Source organism: Electrona antarctica (assembly GCF_951216825.1).
Source record: "Electrona antarctica genome assembly, chromosome: 16".
NCBI lineage: Eukaryota > Metazoa > Chordata > Actinopteri > Myctophiformes > Myctophidae > Electrona > Electrona antarctica.
In genome coordinates, this window is record NC_136797.1 from 10,523,838 (window position 1) to 10,536,723 (window position 12,886).

Consider the following 12,886-nt stretch of genomic DNA (forward strand, 5'->3'; position numbering starts at 1 on the left):
CGAGGAGGGTGTGTGTGTGTGTGTGTGTGTGTGTGTGTGTGTGTGTGTGTGTGTGTGTGTGTGTGTGTGTGTGTGTGTGTGTGTGTGTGTGTGTGTGTGTGTGTGTGTGTGTGTGTGTGTGTGTGTGTGTGGGCTGTACTGTACCTGTGCTGTATAGGGAAAGAGGGGGGAGTGGAAATAGCAATCAGAACGGAGAGGAATAAATATCGATATGCTCTGGGATGTCGTATCGTTCATTCACACACCTTTTGGTTTCCTCCTGAAAGTGCGTTTATTCCGCGGCTCGGTTTTGTGGATGCTTTATTGCAACTGATATGAAGATCTTTTTTTCCGTGTCTTTTGCTGCTGCTGCCAGTCCAGATGCGCTCTTTTTGGACGCGGCCATGAATATGTTTATTCTAGGAAGAGGGCTGCTCCGTTACAGTGCGTGAGGTAAGTGGCCAACAGAACACGCGCGCTACTTTCTTTCTTTCTCCGCGCTTAGTCAATTCGAGATTCTCCAACGATCTTTCTGAACAATGAAGTGATCGTTTCACACAATCGAGATGTTGTTTTTTTTTCCTTTTGTGATTAATGACATAAAATAGGCCCAATTTAATTCCTGTTTGTTGATGAGTTATAGCTATAGCGTTATAAATGGATCTCATGAAATCACATCATTTATTTTGGAGCATGGAAGAAGCTATATAGTTCCGACACCCACCACCGGCCCGGCATCATGTCTTCAACTGTTGATGGCAGGTTGTTATAGTGCAGATTGTCTTAGATTTACGAATGTATGTGACATTATAGCCTTAATTATATGTATACAAATATGTATAGAAACATAAAAACATGCATGCATGCATTATAGCCTATAGGCCAGTGGTTCCCAAACTTTTTAATGTCAAGGACCCCCAAATTGACACTAATTAGCCCGTGGACCCCCATTTGAAGAGATATGCCATGTTGCAGGGAGGATTTATACGGCTCTAGCAGTGACTCTCAAACCCGTCTCATTTGAAGGACCCCCAGTTTGACATGCATTAGTCTACGGACCCCCATTTAATGGCATTTCTATCTCTGGGACCCCCAATTTATATTGTAAAATTACAGACCCATGAGGGTCCATTTGGTTACAAACTATCATTTAGCCGGGGATCCCCTCCCTCAAGGACCCCTGGGGGTCCTCGGACCCCACTTTGGGAACCACTGGCTATAGCTAAGCATGCAAACCAGGATTTCATAGATATAATATAGCAATTGAATCATTGAAACCACAGTCACGCTGCTGTCATAATAATACTTTTGAGTTTTGACTATATACTGGAGGAAGACAGGGAATTATGCTGTTCAAAATGTAATATATCAATATTTCTTCTCTTCTCTTTCTTTTTCCCTATTAGTGTTTGAGTTTGTGTTGCCATGTGTCTCCAGATTAATTTTTTTAAATGTGCGATGAAAATGCTTCAATCTGGTGCACTTTGAGATACAAATGAAGAGGCTAGATCTACAAAGAACTACACACATCATATTAGATTATTATCATCTTTACTGTGCTAAAGTTTTAAGTTGGAAATGGTTTAGATATGCCTGCGGAGCCGCAGACTATAGAACAAACACTATAGGCCTATACTGTATATAGCCTAAGATTTAGACCCTCGTAGATGTATTTATCGATTCTGACGTCATCACTCTGATGACGTCAGAATTAATCTACGAGAGTCTAAATCTTATAGGCTAGGCCTATAGTAGCCTGCCCTATACCACATGTTGAAGAAAGTTAAGTCTTAGGCTAGGCATAGCCATATAGTACCACATGTTGAAGAAAGTTAAGTCTTAGGCTAGGCCTATAGTAGCCATATAGTACCACATGTTGAAGAAAGTTAAATCTTAGGCCAGGCCTATATATAGTAGCCTAGTACCACATGTTGAAGAAAGTTAAATCTTAGGCTAGGCCTATAGTAGAGCTAGTACCACATGTTGAAGGAAGTTAAGTCGTAGGCTAGGCCTATAGTAGCCACATGTTGAAGAAAGTTAAATCTTAGGCGAGGCCTATATATAGTAGCCTAGTACCACATGTTGAAGAAAGTTAAATCTTAGGCTAGGCCTATAGTAGAGCTAGTACCACATGTTGAAGAAAGTTAAGTCTTAGGCTAGGCCTATAGTAGAGCTAGTACCACATGTTGAAGAAAGTTAAATCTTAGGCTAGACCTATAGTAGAGCTAGTACCACATGTTGAAGAAAGTTAAATCTTAGGCTAGGCCTATATATAGTAGCCTAGTACCACATGTTGAAGAAAGTTAAATCTTAGGCTAGGCCTATAGTAGAGCTAGTACCACATGTTGAAGAAAGTTAAATCTTAGGCTAGGCCTATATATAGTAGCCTAGTACCACATGTTGAAGAAAGTTAAATCTTAGGCTAGGCCTATAGTAGAGCTAGTACCACATGTTGAAGAAAGTTAAGTCTTAGGCTAGGCCTATATATAGTAGCCTAGTACCACATGTTGAAGAAAGTTAAGTCTTAGGCTAGGCCTATATATAGTAGCCTAGTACCACATGTTGAAGAAAGTTAAATCTTAGGCTAGGCCTATATATAGTAGCCTAGTACCACATGTTGAAGAAAGTTAAATCTTAGGCTAGGCCTATATATAGTAGCCTAGTACCACATGTTGAAGAAAGTTAAATCTTAGGCTAGGCCTATAGTAGAGCTAGTACCACATGTTGAAGAAAGTTAAATCTTAGGCTAGGCCTATAGTAGAGCTAGTACCACATGTTGAAGAAAGTTAAATCTTAGGCTAGGCCTATAGTAGAGCTAGTACCACATGTTGAAGAAAGTTAAGTCTTAGGCTAGGCCTATATATAGTAGCCTAGTACCACATGTTGAAGAAAGTTAAATCTTAGGCTAGGCCTATAGTAGAGCTAGTACCACATGTTGAAGAAAGTTAAGTCTTAGGCTAGGCCTATATATATATAGTAGCCTAGTACCACATGTTGAAGAAAGTTAAGTCTTAGGCTAGGCCTATATATAGTAGCCTAGTACCACATGTTGAAGAAAGTTCAATCTTAGGCTAGGCCTATATATAGTAGCCTAGTACCACATGTTGAAGAAAGTTAAATCTTAGGCTAGGCCTATATATAGTAGCCTAGTACCACATGTTGAAGAAAGTTAAATCTTAGGCTAGGCCTATAGTAGAGCTAGTACCACATGTTGAAGAAAGTTAAATCTTAGGCTAGGCCTATAGTAGAGCTAGTACCACATGTTGAAGAAAGTTAAATCTTAGGCTAGGCCTATAGTAGAGCTAGTACCACATGTTGAAGGAAGTTAAATCTTAGGCTAGGCCTATAGTAGAGCTAGTACCACATGTTGAAGAAAGTTAAATCTTAGGCTAGGCCTATATATAGTAGCCTAGTACCACATGTTGAAGAAAGTTAAGTCTTAGGCTAGGCCTATAGTAGAGCTAGTACCACATGTTGAAGAAAGTTAAATCTTAGGCTAGGCCTATATATAGTAGCCTAGTACCACATGTTGAAGAAAGTTAAATCTTAGGCTAGGCCTATAGTAGAGCTAGTACCACATGTTGAAGAAAGTTAAGGCTCCATCCCTTCACAGTGAATAGCCTGCATGTTGGTCCACTTCCGCGGATATAGTTTTGCACGGCGTACGCCCACATAAATTATGTTATAATATCACAGTGAATAAATCTACATGCACAACCTCCACACACACACACCCACAGTCAAAACAAATAGACTGAGGAGGAGTGAAGACAGTGAATTCCACGTGGAATATAGCCTGTGTGTGTGTGGGACTGTGTGTGTGTGTGTGTGTGTGTGTGTGTGTGTGTGTGTGTGTGTGTGTGTGTGTGTGTGTGTGTGTGTGTGTGTGTGTGTGTGTGTGTGTGTGTGTGTGTGTGTGTGTGTGTGTGTGTGTGTGTGCATGGAGTGCACATAACACATAATAACTTGACTTTTAATCATTACTTGCCGAAGAGTTTGTTCAGGTCCTACATTTATTTATTTATTGTTCACTTATTTATTTATTTTAGATCCTGATTTGTGCTTCGGTGCGAGAGATTAATTAATCCTGTGATGATGTATACCCTATAGAGCGTCGCAGACCCGCCCCCTACCATGGACCAGGAAATTAATCCCAATGCATTTTTCCCATAGACATTTGCAAAAGTATTTATTTAAAGACGGTTACGCCACGGAAAAAAGCCAACTCGAGTCGTGACAACTCATGAAAACACAAACAATATTTTGGACCAAACAAATAATTACAAAGAAGAAAAACAACAAAAAAAGTGTTGTAACCTGCCGTTTTTTCTTCTTTCTAATTATTTTTTCGGCCCCAAAAATTGTGTTTGTTGTCATGATTTGTCACGACTCGAGTTGGCTTTGTCCGCGGCGTAAACGTCTTTAAAAAATACTTTCTGAAATGTCTATGAGGAAAATGAACGGAGAATCATTTCCTGGTCCATGGTAGGGGGCGGGACTGCGACGCACTATACCAGGGGTTCTCAACCCGTGGGTCGCGACCCCTCGGGGGGTCGCCAAATTATTTTGGGGGGTCCCCAAATTATTTTCAAAAAAAAGATTTTTTTTTCTTTTTGCAACTGAATGGCTGTAAAGTGGAAATGAAGAGTTTACATATAGTACACATAGTACATGCATACACCTTCCCTAATGATTATATCTGGTTTCAGTATTTATTTATGGTGTATTGTCTCTATTATTAAGGTTATTGTAGCAGTCAATTTATATTGGGTGTCGGTAGGGGGCGGGGCGGGGGTCCCGAGACATTGCCAAAGCATTTCCGGGGGTCCCCGACCAAAAACGTTGAGAACCCCTGCACTATACTGCTGTCATGCTGCTTCAGCATTATTATGAGACTAGTTGAAACTCACTATAATTATTATTATTATTATGAGTTACAAGTTATGATAATTATGCAATATATTAATATTCTGTTAATTATACAGTTGTATTTAAAAAAAAATCACACCCGTGTGAACTGAGTGGTGCAAGGTCTTATATAGCCTGATCAGCTGTGGTCTGACGTAATGTCTGACGTAATGAAATCACACCCGTGTGAACTGAGTGGTGCAAGGTCTTATATAGCCTGATCAGCTGTGGTCTGACGTAATGTCTGACGTAATGAAATCACACCCGTGTGAACTGAGTGGTGCAAGGTCTTATATAGCCTGATCAGCTGTGGTCTGACGTAATGTCAGTGACCATAGTAACCATGCTCACCTGTGCACGGACACGTACACACGTACACGGATACGTACACAGGTACACAAACATACAGACAAAGCTGGTTATTGGAGTGGTTTGCACCACTCAAAAATAGAAAGAATATATGTTCGTTTCCAAAACTGTAATTTATAGGTATGTTATTTGTACCAGTCCATGAGTCCATGAGACTGTGATATGGCTTATTAATTTCAGTAGTATTGGCATCTTTGGTCTACCTCTGATATTTGTTTTATTTGCAACAGTAATCTGTTCATGTTCTCTTCACATTTTGTGAATAAAAGCCTCATTTTGTAACTTAATTTCATTATTAATCATTCATCCTTGTCATGACAACATTTTGTTCAATAGAGGGTATGCGCATGACATCATCATACCCAGAAGTTATGCGGGAACGCCTACTGAGTGCCAAATAACTACTTTCTGGGCTTGACAGCCCATACATCCTATACCAGAAAGGTCAGATCTAGGCAGTTTTCTGTGTGTTTCCTCAATTTTTAGACTACTCTGTGTTAGTAGAAAACCACTGACAAAAAAATCTACAGGACCAAGATTATTTGGGCTTGCGGCCCTTGGACATTTGGTGTTTAGCCGAGTGGCCCCTGAGCCATCTTCAGTTGAGTAGCCCCGCTTTAAAAGCTTGATGGCCATTCTTGTCATAGGCTGCTCAGATGTTGCTTGAGCAGCCTTCCTGGTGGGTGGGCATGGCTAATGACCATATATGGCAGACCAACAAGTATTGTGGTAAGACGTTTGTGCCCCTGTACCAATAAAGGTGGCAGTGCGCTACTGCGCTCAGACCACTTCGTTCCCTCACAGAGTGGTGTTTTATGTTGGAAATGTTTCGCTGTTCCGTGCATCTCAAAGACTCTCGCAGAAGCCATCATGCTGCTGTCGTTGCCGTGGGAGACGAAGTGTATTCCTTCGGAGGGTACAGACGTCGTCACATTTGTGTCCTCATCTTCAACACGGTGACTTTACGCTGGAGGAAGTCGAACCCGGCGAGCCCTGGAGGTGGAGAATGTCTCCACTCGGTTCCGTCCTGGCGCATGGGCTACACAGCTGTGCTGGTAGGAGATACCGTCTACCTCTGGGGAGGGAAGCCTTACTGCAACGTGCTATATGGATTTGATGTGGACGCCCAGAGGTGGTCCACACCACAGGTCTCTGGACCTGTTCCAGAGAGGAGGTACGAGCACTCAGCCTGTGCCTTAGAGAAGGTCATGTTTATCTGCGGAGGATGGACCCAGCAGGATACACTCGCTAACGGCATGCACAAGTTGGACACCACCTCGATGGTCTGGTCTGTAATTTACACCACAGGCTGTCAGCCATATGTGTCATCACACTCTTCCACCATCATTGGGACAAAGATATTTGTATTTGGGCGCTACAACACCGTCAAAGTGTTTGACACAAAGACCAAACACTGGCTGGAATCACATGATACGTGCTCTGTTCCATACCACACGCTTCATTCAGCCTTTGCCTACAATGGAGAGCTGTACACATTTGGTGGCTGTAACCGGGATGGTAGCATCGGTGATCTGTGGAAATTCAGCCTAGAGACCTACTCCTGGAAGTACATCCAGCCAATGGACTATGGCTGGTCTCCAGGGATTATGCACTCATGCATGGTGGGAGATCGAATTATCGCATTTGGCCGGTACAATAACCTGTACATCTTGGACTTACGTCTGAGATGTAGCCTGAAGACCTTATGCAAGCTGGCAGTTATTCAGTACGGTCTGGATCAGTCTGACCTCCCACACAATGTCAGGTGGGAACTGAGAGCAAGTGTAACTATAGAAAGAATGCCCCTCGGGCCTTTGTTGGCAATTGGATGATTTGAGGCATTTTGTTCCAAAAATGGGTTTTGCAAAAATCCAACAGTTGGTGGTGCTATAACAGGCCAATGTGAAAAGGGTGGGATATATTCCTCAGCCTAGTAGGAAAGTGCATGAAAGATTTCACATAAAGTGCACGCTGCGTTCATGATTTGAGGCTTTTTGTTCAAAATCGGCCAATCCTGCAAACTTTGAAAGGCAATTATAGCCAATTAGGATGGAATATGAAATATCGGACAGATCCGTCATGAGCACATGACTGTAGAGATACTGTGTAACGACTTGCGGGATTTTTGAACAGAATCTGGAGGAGTAATATAAATAAAAATCACACCCGTGTGAACTGAGTGGTGCAAGGTCTTATATAGCCTGATCAGCTGTGGTCTGACGTAATGTCAGTGACCATAGTAACCATGCTCATTCTTTTGGGTCACATACACACACACACAGGTACTAACAAAGCCAGTTGTTGGAGTGGTTTGCACCACTCAAAAATCGGTTAATTTACTCAAGCACTAGCAGTGACTGTATAGTGCAGTGCGGGTCCCACATTTTTTCATGTCAAGGACCCCCAGGTTGGCACTAATTAGCCCGCGGACCCCCATTTGAAGAGATATGCCTGCAGGGACCATCACAAGAGAAGATTTTTTATGGCTCTAGCAGTGATTCTCAACCCGTTTAATTTCAAGGACCCCCCAGTTTGACATGCATTAGTCTATACGGACCCCCATTTAATGGCATTTCTATCTCTGCAGGGACCCCCGATTTATATTGTAAAATCAATGTTAATTTAACTCTGAGAGTGTACAAATGGAACCAAATATAGGGTCCATTTCGTTCCATTTGTACACTCTCAGAGTTACAGACCCATAAGGGTCAATTTGGTTCCAAACTGTCATTTAGCTCAAGGACCCCTGGGGGTCCCCGGACCCCATTTTGGGAACGACTGCTGTAGTGCTTTCATCGTCGTATAGTAAAATATTCCTGCATTGTGTATATTCATTATTTTTTGTTTTTGTACTGTATGGCCTATAGTCTACTGCATTGTTCCTTTCCTTGGACACAATAATAATAATTCCAATCTTGTAACAGTTTGTTTTCATGTTGAACGAGATATATCTTATTGCTATACTAAGGCCCCAGGACTTACAAAGCCTATATAAAGATATATCTTATTGCTACACTAAGGCTCCAGGACTTACAAAGCCTATATAAAGCCTAAATTGGTCTGCGACAGATTGATTAATTGAGCTCAAGAACAAAATGTAGGTCATTAATTTCTCTTCTGAATTATGGAATCTTTTTGTTGGTGTGGTCGCGTGTGTACATGGCGTGGGTGATGTGAAGGTTTTCTAAAGGATTTTGATCTTCTAAGGCTATGTCTGTGTGATGCCCCATGGGCTTACACTGTTGCCAGACCTGAGATCAGATTCTAAAAATGTCTTCTAAATCCTGACAGTTTTCTGAAAAAGCTATGTTATGTCAGTCGTTCTTCTGCTTAAAAAATAGCAGACCTACAAGCTCGTAGGCACTCGGTGCCGCGCTATGAGCTGGTAGATCTGCTTTGTTTCAATAGCTAAAGCATAACATAATGCTAATACCAACAGGGGTTCCCGCCCAGAATGGGTTGACTGAACTTGACCTATACTATACTATAATTCCCTATACTATAATACACCACTCTTTTTTTTGTTGTTGTAAAAAATAGCCGATCTACAAGCTCACAATGTGTCGCAAACGCAATGTATTGTGAGCTTGTAGATCGGCTGTTTTTTGGCGAATGTCCCCCCCATAGTATAGGGATGCCGTAGGGTTTAAGGGGATCAATTTACAGACTAACCCTGTCAACTAATTTGCTCATGTTGTTATTACGCAATCAGTGCATTTGACACACACGCACACACACACACGCACACACACACACACACACACACACACACACACACACACACACACACACACACACACACACACACACACACACACACACACACACACACACACACACACACACACGGACACACACACACACAGTCACACACACACACACACACACACACACACACACACACACACACACACACACACACACACACACACACACACACACACGGACACACACGGACACACACGGACACACGGACACACACGGACACACACACGGACACACACACACACACACACACACGCACACACACACAGGGCACAACCCGGGTTTTTTTCCCCAGTATACGTAAATACAGAACGCTGTGTTCCGGTATAGCTGGGGCCGGGTTGTCGGGCAGAAGAAGTCCCAGGCAGACACATGTCCTAATATTACCTCACATTCCATGGCTTCAGGTTTTATCCCTTGACCCCTGTGGCGTAGCTGTGTGCGTGCGTGCGTGCGTGCGTGCGTGCGTGCGTGCGTGCGTGCGTGCGTGCGTGCGTGCGGGAGGGAGGCATAAGTCCATGAGGCATAAGTTGCTGTCCATCAGCAGTTTTTTTTACATTAACCACAAACAACCCTGGGATAGCCCACCTGCCTTCTGCACCACAGCACAATCGAGTGCAAACTTAACCCTGAGAGTGTAAAAATGGACCTTTAAAAGGTGTCCTCTGGTTACAGGAGTGCAAGTTGATAACACAATATACTACTGTCAAGTTTAGAGTTCCCCTGTGTCAAATGGGTCAAGCGACAGGTATATTCTGATGAATTCTGCCTAAATTGAGTAATTATTAGTTTGCTCTTTCTGCGTTATAAGGTCTTATGTTGTGCACATTATTGCTAATCGATTTGATCAATTATAAAAACTGAAATAATCAATTCATAATCACTCCCAATTTTAGGCATGTCTCTGTCACTGTATAGTTGAAAAGTTACAAAATATTTCAGATACGGCTATTTTCACTATTTTCTGCACGACACCGCCATGCGACAAAGTACAAAATGGGATCCGATGGTAATTTCCGACGGAGCGTTAGTCCGACATGTGGGAACAGCACTCGGACTGGCGCTCAAACTGGTTAATCGATTCGTTGATATTATAGAAAACAAATAGATGTAAAAACAAACACATTGTATTACTTCATAGGCATACATAGCCTACTTACTTTATATGATTATTTGAACTAGACCTGTACGTGCCCGTCGGCCACCGGCGTAATTGAGAGCGATGCAACTTGGGTACCTAATAATACCCGTTGTCAACTTGTCATAATAAGCACCCGTTTTAACTATCTGTCTGTGTCCCTTTTGTGCCCATACTGTATGGAGATCTCTGTATCTGCCTGTCTGCCTGTGTGTGAAGTGATTGACTGACTGTGAAAAGTGTACTGGTTAGTTAAGTAATCAATTTGCAGGTGTAGGGTTGCCATGGCAATCAATTGGCTGAGGCAGAGGCTGGGAATTGCACATCCTAGGTGAGGGGACTTCGGCTGATTAGGCCCACTGGCAGAGCCTTTTGCGGTGGTTCTGGAGAACCGTGGGTCCGACCGACTCGATACCGAGCACTGCACTCCCTGCGGGGGTGTGGAACGCGTGTGCCGATTTTGAAGTCGGTGGGGCAAACGGTTCTCGGGTTACGTGCATTACAACCGTACACACACTCACGCACGCACACACACACACGCAGAGACGTGGCACATTTATAGTAGGATTAATCGAAAAAGTAATCGATAGAATAATCACAGAGACAATAATGTATAGTTGCAGGCCTACTTATAGCACAGAGTTTGTCTGTTTTGTCTCTTGTCCTTGAAAAAGGAAGGGATGTCCGCACACTGAGTTGTAGCTCCCAGGAAGATTTATTTATTTGTTACAACGTTTCGACCTCTGTGGGTCTTCGTCAGGTATGAATGTCTCTTGTCCTTCACTGTGATGCACAGTTCCGTCTCTAGTAATGCACCCTTACTGTACTGCTGTCTACTGTCTCTAATGCACGCTACTGTGCTGCAAACGAACAGTTACTTTGGAATGTCTCTACAGAGTCTACACGATAACAGATGACAATGACAGAGACACAGATTGCACACACACATGGTCCAACAACAGTCAAAACCAACTCGCATACAGACACACCGAGGGACAGATTCTCTCTCTCTCTCACACACGCACGCACGCACGCACGCACGCACGCACGCACAGACAGACAGACAGACAGACACACACACACGCATCGCGCACACCCCAAAAGGAAACTCCAGATGCCCACCTCCGTCAGAGGGGGGCCCAACAGAGAACTGACTGTCCTGAGCCAAGTGACAGCTGGCCAACAGTTGGCGGTAAAGCTATGTTATACTTCTATTGCTGCACTTCCCATCCAGCTCCCATGCACTGGCCAATTATACCAGACCAGTTCAGCAGTAGTACATGCACAGCTTCTTTATTAAGCTGCATGCACTGGCCAATTATACCAGACCAGTTCAGCAGTAGTACATGCACAGCTTCTTTATTAAGCTGCATGCACTGGCCAATTATACCAGACCAGTTCAGCAGTAGTACATGCACAGCTTCGTTATTAAGCTGCATGCACTGGCCAATTATACCAGACCAGTTCAGCAGTAGTACATGCACAGCTTCGTTATTAAGCTGCATGCACTGGCCAATTATACCAGACCAGTTCAGCAGTAGTACATGCACAGCTACAGATGCAAAGAGGTACATGCACAGCTTCGTTATTAAGCTCTCATGCTCCCATATGTTCCTTCAATATCAACCCCTTGGGGATTAATAAAGATTGATAACAAACATGAGTTACTGTCTCACTGCCAGTGTTAAGAACACATTCAGAACAGACAGTGTGTTGATGTCTGAATGTAAAACATGACATGCTGTCCTCAACCTGACACATGGAAGGTCGTTGGAAATTAGACATTGTTTTTACAATCAAGCTTGTAGGTCTGCTATTTTTGAAAAATCGAAGAACGACTGACATAGAAACATAGCTGTCAGGATATAGAAGACATTTTTAGAATCTGATCTCAGGTCAACATGGGTTAAGTCAGGGTTAAAACAGTGTAAGCCCAGGCATCACACAGACATAGCCTTAGAAGATCAAAATCCTTTAGAAAACCATCACATCACCCACGCCATGTACGCACGCGACCACATGTACCAACAAAAAGATTCCATAATTCAGAAGAGAAATTAATGACCTACATTTTGTTCTTGAGCTCAATTAATCAATCTGCCGCAGACCAATTTAGGCTTTATATAGTCACTGTCAAGCAGACGTCTCCATATTTAAACGTTTTAAGCTATACCCCATTCTGGGCGGGAACCCCTTTTGGTGTTTTAAGCATTATGTTACGCTTTAGCTATTGAAAAATAGCAGATCTACAAGCTCATAGCGCGGCACCGAGTTATTTTTGAAGAATCGTAAAAATGTGGCGCAAATCTTTGAATATATTCTTTCATATAATCTTTGCTTCTGGGGGGTCCCTAGAACAACATATTTTCAGATGAGGGTCCGCGGCCAAATGCAGATACATTCTGGGGGTCCTTGACATGAAATAGTTTGAGAATCGAAAGTAGGCTAAATGAATGCCCAACCTATACATCATTGCATGACATTGTTGTCAAATCTGGCCCCAAAACTGTGGAATGCACTTCCCGTTGCAATCAGAACTGCAGCATCACTCCCGATCTTCCGCCGTAGTCTGAAAACCCACCTTTTCAGACTCCATCATGGCCCATAGCACTTACCCTACCCCCCTTAGACAGCACTTCTTAGACTTATATAGCATTTGAAACAGACTTATAGCATGTCATGTAGACAGCACAATAAGTGCATTGTATGTAGTCATAGCACTTCATA

The 12,886-nt window shown here is 42.9% G+C and overlaps 1 protein-coding gene across 3 annotated transcripts in view; it reads left to right on the forward strand.

Moving 5' to 3' along the window:
* The first annotated feature begins 227 nt into the window (after positions 1-227).
* Positions 228-12,886, forward strand: part of rc3h2 (ring finger and CCCH-type domains 2) — a 50,675-nt gene continuing 38,016 nt past the window's right edge. For all 3 annotated transcript variants that reach the window (XM_079523694.1, XM_079523696.1, XM_079523697.1), the window contains exon 1: positions 228-432. The gene's annotated coding sequence lies outside the window, so the exon portion shown is untranslated. The remainder of the gene's footprint in view (positions 433-12,886) is intronic.